Source organism: Pollicipes pollicipes, unplaced genomic scaffold, assembly GCF_011947565.3.
Source record: "Pollicipes pollicipes isolate AB1234 unplaced genomic scaffold, Ppol_2.1 Scaffold_105;HRSCAF=121_pilon_pilon_pilon, whole genome shotgun sequence".
NCBI classification, from domain to species: Eukaryota; Metazoa; Arthropoda; class Thecostraca; order Pollicipedomorpha; family Pollicipedidae; genus Pollicipes; species Pollicipes pollicipes.
The window spans coordinates 24303-32674 of record NW_023595864.1 but is presented as its reverse complement, the minus strand read 5'-3'; the positions used below and the strand labels follow the sequence as shown (position 1 = coordinate 32674).

At 52.0% G+C, this 8372-nt stretch overlaps 1 pseudogene; it reads left to right on the top strand.

Annotated features, from left to right (window-relative positions):
* The first annotated feature begins 386 nt into the window (after nucleotides 1-386).
* Nucleotides 387-8372, top strand: part of LOC119106638 (protein grainyhead-like) — a 32266-nt pseudogene continuing 24280 nt past the window's right edge.

Below are 8372 nucleotides of genomic sequence, written 5' to 3'. Positions count from 1 at the left end.
TGATTTCCCAAGAAGCGCAACGCCAGCGCTCTGAAGCTGTACCAGCCCACCGGACTCACAGAAACCGTTCTTCGAAACATCTGTCATCAAACGGCGTGAAATCGGCATTGCTGACCCAGTTTTACTGGTCTGTGCTCAGCTCCGGCCCCCTGCCGAGTGTGATGCCCGGCACCTGGAGTGAACTAGCCAGCCCCGTCACCAGCGCCGTGACAGCCGTTCGTGTACACGCCCTGGGACGAGCCCTTTCCGTGACGCCACCGTTGACCGCCGTTTCAGTCGGCCACGTGGCGGACGCCGCCGGAGGAGCCTCGCCCGCCGCCGGAGCCGGGTGTCAGCGGCGCCGGCGCGTGGCGCTTCAGCTACGAGCACCCCCTAACGGCGGCCACCACGGCCATGCTCAACATCCAGACGCCGTCTGAGGAGCAGATCCAGCAGCAGGCTTCCATATACGACTACACGTACAGGTGGGCGTGGACGGCGCTCGGGACGCTCCGGGGTGCTGACAGGTCGCCGAGTCTGGAGCCCAAGCCCACCTGCTGGCCGGTCGCCGAGTCTGGGGGCCAGCCCACTGTTGGCCGGTCGCCGAGTCTGGGGGCCCAGCCCACTGCTCTCACGTGCGTTGTTCCAGTAGCTGGGGACTTCGGCTTTCTGGCCATATGCTTGGGGGGAACGGCAAAGGTTCGATTATAAGCGCTGTTTGAAACATCTAATAGTGACAGTGTAACCAAGGCTTGCTATATAATGTCTGTGAACTGTCATCTTCCTGATATGTTGAAGGTGGAGGACTGTCAACATGAGAGCTCAGAACCTCATAAACCTTTCATCACTACTCAAACTTCGTACCGCGAAGAACGCCTGACATATAGCGAAGGCGCTGGGGATCTTTGCTTGGCAAATGTTTATGCTGGTCTTTTGCACACTACGGATGCTACCTGCGCTTCACTGTCATGCCATATAGCCTGCAAACTATCCTATTTTGCATAGGGCCCTGCGCAGTTCGCGTATTTCACGGCATCGGTCCTTGCCTATCCTGTTTGATTTCTATCGCATCCGAGTCACGTCGTATTTTCAGCATTCTCAGAATAGCGTTCGATCTCGATGTGTGCGAGAGCGTAGGATCGGAAACTTTCTTCATGTCTGTTTCACGTTGCCCTGGGAGGCCTCCTGGCGACCAGTGTGCTCTATTCCAATGTTGCAATCGCTGTGGTGCCGGTTTTAGCGACTGTCCTTGAAAGGTTAGCGACTCGTTGTATTTGCCGGGTGTCTTTAAGATGCACTCGACGCGGAGAACCATACATCGTTGAGAATATCTGGGCACAGCTTCACGTGCTCGAACGTCGATCAATCCGTTTGGCATACGGAAGTCAGATTCCTTCCTTTTCCTCAGACAAGCCGCCTCGTTGAGTTTGACAGCAGGGCTATACATCATTACGTGAGGCCTGCCGAAGGCTCCAGCCGCCCATAATTGAATGCTAAATCTCCCAGCTCCCCCTCCACGGCATTAAGGTGGGTGGACGGACATCTGGACGGGTTACGGTTGGGACGAACGGCGTGGTCGGTCTCGGACCTGGCACCACCGACACGGCTATAGCCGGCTCCTGGAAGACAAGGCAACTCATCCGGCAGCTCGGAAAAATGTCCGGCGGTTGAAATGTCGCCAGATGTATGTCTGGCGACGACGAAACGGACATGTAACAGGCGGGATTTCTAGATAGCTATCAGAAAAGGATGAGTCACGATTCGGGAAATGAGCTTATCTGTGGCCGACACGTATCGCCGAGTATTGTGTCTTCTAGCCGCTCCCAGTATTGCGAAAAACTTGGACGATGAACGGTGGTAGTTAAGTGTGAGAGGGCTTGCCGGTACGCATGCGCCAAACAGAGCCAACGGCGGGCGAACGGCGCGCGTAATTTGTCGTCTCGGGCTCTCGAACCGTTGAGACGAGGGAGTGATGCTCATGTTTTGCTACTAATTCCCAAAATGTTTGGGAACTTGCGTTAAAATTTTGGTTGGTTTCTTAAGGAGCATGCCTTTTTCGTATGCCCCCGACTATCCGAGGGTGGGCGCATCCCCGACCGCAGGTTACACAAATAATGAAAAGCAGGGAAGCACTTCACCGGCAAAAAACAACTCAAGTAAAGGTGATGCCAGGTAGCATATCATTATCCCCGACCACTGCGTGACCGCTCCGTCCTGCGTGGTACCCGCATCCCCCGGGATGGGATACGCACCAAACCAGGTGGGGCTGGGGGTGTCCACCCTGTCAGATGGCAGGCGGCGAAGTGTCACCGAGCTCCGGGTGGAGCCGTCGGACGGGCACAAAAACCAGCCGCTCCGTCCGCAGGGGGCGGGCCCACCAGCCTCTGTCAGCGCGCCGCGCAGTCACCTGATTGGTGCTTCCCTATCCTGCGCATCTGGGCAGGTACAATGACCTTCTAATTAACCAATGTGATAATGTTCATTATCTTTCGATGTCGCGGTTTTTGCAAACTGCACGCAGTTGTATATATCGTCAATTAAAGCCGGTCAGGATGATGACTTTAACGACGGAATAGTACCGACGTGATCGGGGCATCAAAAGAGAGCTGAAAAAAACAATGGGCTGTTGTCGGCGCCGCAGAGCTGGCTGTTCCAGGCTGCGCTTGCACGCGGAGGTCATAGTGTCAGATGATTATTGATGCAAATAATGAAGCGCAAATTTCTGCCGCTGCTATTATGAAGTGTCGGTATGCAGCTTTTAGTGCCGATACGTACGTTTTCAAAGTATTTAATACTTTACCTGTAAGTTGTCGCCATTCGTTTGTCTCGAACCAAGTTACAAGTATTGGCGTCGTTGGCAACAGAAAAACAGCTTCATCACATTAACAAGAAGCCAAATTTGATTCTGGGTCTGGAAGTCGGGCCTTGTGAAGAGACCGGTGAGACAACAGCGTTCCTCGCGACCGGGCTGGGTACGAGCCGACGGCTCCCGGCGACTCGTGGCGGCGCCACCCCATCTGTGTCTCCATCGCCACTGCTGAGCCGTCCCCTCGCTGGAACACAGCGACCGGCCCAGATGGGCCGGCACCGCTGCAAGACGTCGGGACATGCACAGGACTGGGTTAAGAAGCCTTTTTATTTCAACTAAGCCGAAAGATCCCGACTGCTGTCCAGCTATCTTAGGACACAATGTTTGCATTCATTCATTATTTTCTAACGGTAATTTTATAACGATACTAGCATGCGAATAAATTCCTTAAGCCATGGCTGAAGAAAATCTAGTTTTCACCAGTTTTTAGTCGTACCGGCCGTTTTATTCAGCTGCAGCCGACAATAGCATCTAAGTTGGCTTCAGAACCTCTATCAGGTTTCAACATTGAGAAGCATTACTAACTTTCCAGTGTGGCAAATAAGCCCTAACCCACTAACGTAACACACGCTGACTGTCTGGAACTGTTGTCATCAATTGGTAGTTGGTCCGCACCTCTAACCCGAGGAAGATGTGGCGACAGTACTAACACACGATTAATAATATCACATCACAGGTTTGGTGTGACCATTAGGAATGAAACAGATAGGGTTGCTACTGCTATAGACGTGCATGCACCATATCAATTTGGCATGTATGGCTTAACATGCCATTCTTTAATTTCGGAAGTAGATAAGCAATAATGCATTACATATAGCCGCAGGTTTGAATGGTTGTGTTAAGGCGTATCTTCAGTGGTATCGGAGACAACAGCGTTGATAGCAATTTAGCAACTTGCTACAAAAAAGTATGCTCCATGTGTGGAAAATACTTGATGAGCATGTATGAATGAAAAATGAGCATACTTAGCTAGAAACGGACCAGCGAGTGCTGCTGCTAGCAATACGCGCATTGGGTAACTGGGTAAAGCGCTGCCCCACCATGCTGATAACGAGGCTCAGCAGCATCCTTCAACATCTTAATATGCAGTTAATGCAGAGTAAGGACAGCGTTTCGGTAAGAACTCAGCATTCAACATGCCTGGGCTAGAGCTTGTGAGCAGATTGCAATGGATTGAGCAGCCCGTCGGCATGGCAGAGGTGCCACGATCATGGGGAAGGCGTGCCATGATCGTGGGGAAGAGGCGCCACGATCGTGGGGGAAGAGGCGCCACGATCGTGGGGAAGAGGTGTGCCCGATCGTGGGGAGAGGTGCCTCAATCTTTTGCCGCAATCGTACACCAATATGTTTCTGTATGCCCAATGTTTTACGAAACACTGGAGAGCTCAGCGCAATGCAATCATTTATGTCTTCAAATATGAAGGTTTTTAAGGTTTTCTACAGGCATTTGTGATCTACGAAAATCAAGGATTACAAGCAAACCCAATCATAAATCAAACACTTCGCAGAAATATTGCTGTTTTTAACAGTTCCCAATACTTATCAAGGCTCACGATGCTTTTTTAAAAATCCGCAAATCTCCGTCATCACTTTATCAAATGTAGTTCGTTAACCGACCATGTGGTGTTTTTTTTCTTGCGCCAAGTGACAGATGGGGCAGTGTGCTTGGATGACACGGAATCTCAGCGTTGGCAGTGAGCAACATGAACTGCGGCAGTCCTTTGGCGGCACTAACGGTGTATCGCTAGGCAGAAAGGTTACCCTGATTTCGGCGCCAAAAGTCTCGTGTTCTGACCTAGCGTAGTGGCTGTGGATGAATGGCAAATGAATAATACATCAACCCCGAAGACGGACAGTGGAAGAAGTGGCCGTAGCGCGTTAGTTAGTGGATGGATCTGGTGTTTTATTATTTGGGGCTAGGGCGCGGCCATGGGCGCAGTTCTGTATGACTTGGATCAATGTTTGTCATGCTCTCTCGATGTGTACTCAAAGGTGCCAAAAGTTCAAAAAGGCAAAGAAAAAGATATTGGTGTAGATCAGGTGTCCACCTCTCAATCCCTTCCAAACACATACGCGTTCTCAGCATTATTTTAAGCTCCGCCCATCGGCTTAAGGGCTACTCTGCCTTTGGGCCATACGTTAACATAAACAATGAATCGCAACAGCCAAGGTTCAGTGCGTAGCTGTAGCATCAACACAGCTGGACTCGGTTAACGCGAGTCGTGCGCAACCACACTTGAAAACAAACACGTGCTGCGTTCCGCGTCTACCGGCCTCCAGGCCCGGCTGCCGCAGAAGCTTCGCTGGGTCTGAGAGGCCTTGCTGGGCCTGCGAGGCCCCGATGTTCGATCCGCCGGTCACGTAAGCGACGCCAGCCGAACTGGGGCAAAGACAAATACCCCGCCAACACAAAGCGCTTAGCGCGGCGCTGGCGAGGAGGGCCGGGCGTGTGCCGTCCCTAGAGGCCGAGATCGCGTCCCATCGCGCTGTGCCGGCGGGCCGGACCTGTGGACCTCCCGGCACGGCGTCCAGGTTTCACCGGCCGCACGAGGGCTCTTATTTATGGCCGTCCTCAGTCTGTGCCGTCCTGGTAACATCACGCCCTCAGGACAGACTGCGACGCGACGCTCCTGAAGCGCGTGGCTGTGCTGCACCGCTGGAGCTGGTGTGGCGAGCTGCACCACTGGAGCGGCGCTCCTGAGACGCGTGGCTGTGCTGCACCACTGGAGCTGGCGTGGCGAGCTGCACCGCTAGAGCGGCGCCCTTGAGGCGTGTAGCTGTGCTGCACCGCTGGAGCTTGCGTGCTCCTGCGGGCGATGATCGTGCCACGCTTCTGGGAACGATTGGCTGTCACGGTGCTCTTCTGGGAGACGGATGGCCATGAATATTCCTCATGGCCGGCTAATCATAATCATCGCGCCTACTACCTATTCGATGCGTGCCTGGGAATTTCTGATTTCGCGCTGCGATTGACGATGTTGTCTTGTTCTGTGGCTCAATGCACATTGATCCACGTCCGTGACAAAAGGTGCTAATCCGGAACTGCAGCCGCAGCTCTTACCCCGCCATAATGCCGACCTTTAGCTGTCTCTGGTGCGATCCAGAGGCCAATGACACCGGTCCACCCTGCGGATTGTCCCGTCGATCCCGGAGTTGATGACATTGGTCCATTGCTCGGCCCCCGAGCGCCGGCGCTGACCGCTGGAGGCCAGCACCCGGCTGGCCGCAGCTGGCAGCGCCCCGACACCTGCGCCGGGAGGGGGGCAGTCTCGCCGCACCGAGTGATCCCCGTCCGTGACCCCGGCCGGGCGGCGGAGGGGCGCGGTTTCCGCCACGCGCGGTCGGCGCCCCGGCGCAGCGCCGTGGCCGGCTCATTATGGAAGCGCGCGAGCGGCCCCGCCAGTGACGGCTCCATCACCGCCAGAAACAAAAGATGACAGCGTCGCTCTTCAATCACAGCCGACGGCCGGGTAATCTGCTGCTCAAACACGGCTGCGGGCCGCGGCCAGGGCGCCGTTTACCACCCGACCGAGCGCAGATCGGCGCTGTCTGTCGCTTTGTTCCGCCTTATGGATGGCTCTATCGCTCTGCTAAACGACCGGGTGCCCCGTATTGATTGCCTTTGTATAGACAAGGAGCCGAAGGGAATTCACAGAGAGCGCTGAAAAAAAACGCTGAAGAGGGAATCAATTTTATATCCGAATATAGCCGCCACACTGTACAACTCAGGAGCGCTCTATAAGGGGCGCGTCAGGCTACACCTATCGCTTGCTATTGCCACCTTTTATAGTAATATGAAATGATCGATTAGCCCACTGAACTGCAGTATCAGATCGCTGCGATCTTTCCGCACTTCACACTTACCAAGTACGGTATGCGAAGACTTTCGTAAGAGTAGGTGCTTTTACTAAAGCGTGCTACTCGACATATTTTAGGCGTTTTAACTCTTCCAATCGCTTCAGCCTGATATTTTCGGTTTATGCCTTGTCCACATCTCCTTTTTATGGCGTTCGACGCGCGTTAAAAAGTGAAGCCATCAGCAAAACTGACAAAAACACAACCAAAAATGCTTAAAATTGGATCTAAGACCGCTTGCTTGTCACATTGTATATCACACCTGAGGTCCAAATATCCACCTGTACTCTCCTTAGCATGCAGGTAGATAAGAAAGTTGCATTCCAAACAGTTTGCTAATTCTCTACAATAATGACGAAACGAGTTGCTCTTGGGCTCTTCTCTTAAATAGCTCCCAGCGTGACCAGGCGAGAGATGGGATAGCACATATCCTGGTTGCAAACATCATTGGAGTTATTGAAGAGTATGACACATTCAGCAAAACTGTGGCGCGGGCAGATACCGGTCTGCAGCCTGGGATTATGCACACCGTGCGATGAGCACGTGCACGTGTGAACAGACCATTAGATACACCTTTGCAACCCTACACCATTCCTGCAAGATTGCTCGAAACACTTCAGAATGTTTCAGACCTCAACGAAAACGGCGAATGATAGTACTGATTAGGACAAGGGTCTCAGTTTGAGCTTGTGTGAAGGCCGACACCAGATATCATGACTTGAAACCACGGAGCCATGCACTTTGGAACTGCGTCATATGAGCATACACGCCATGAAAGGCCAATCTCTTCAATGCCTCTTATCTCTGAACAACAGCGTGTCAAAGAAATACATCCCATTTTCTGCTCATGAGCATGCATGTTTGGATATACGCAAAGCTGTTAGATATGCGTAGTCTCATGTTTTGTGTTCTAAAATCATGCTTAGGATTACAACAACAAAAAAAAAAAACGCCCGCGGCCTCCTCGCGCCGGGCATTCGCGACTGTTTGAAATGGCTGACTCATTGACTAAAAGCTATTACTTCTTGTACATATCCTAATGAATAGAATATATGTACATGTGAAATGTTAACATAGCCGTGCTTTATTAACAGGCATTCCAAACGGTGTCTAAAGGCTAAGTTGCGCTCAAACGCGTGCATAACTTCAAGGAAAAGAACTTCCAATAAGTCATCGTGTGTGTGGGGCGGGGGGGAGGCAGGAACAGCTTATTTCTATTTGTTTACTACGCGGGGCTAAGAACCGATGGAAGTTTTGTAAATGGATAACGGTGCTGCCTTCTTTGCTTCCACGTCACTTGTCGTACCGCATTGTCTTTTCGCTGTTATCTATCTTCCAACCAAAACGACCGATTTTAAAGCAGCTATGGCTTTCCTGGCTTCGCATTCGTACGTCAAAAAGATCAACTGATGGATAGCTCTAGAGCGGAAAATTGTGGATGCTCCCCAGTGACACGTGAAATATATGCAGGAAAACATGGATAACAGCCATGGAAGACTTTTACTGGACAAATTTTTCCTTTGTTTTTGGAAGTTGAAGAAGAAAAAAGAAGCCCTAATCCAGACCAAATGTGTTGTCCCATCACGTAGCCGACCGCTCCCCTCCAAAAAAAAGTTTGCTAATTTGGTATCGATACGCAAAGTACATGTCATGGCAGCGTGGTCATCCG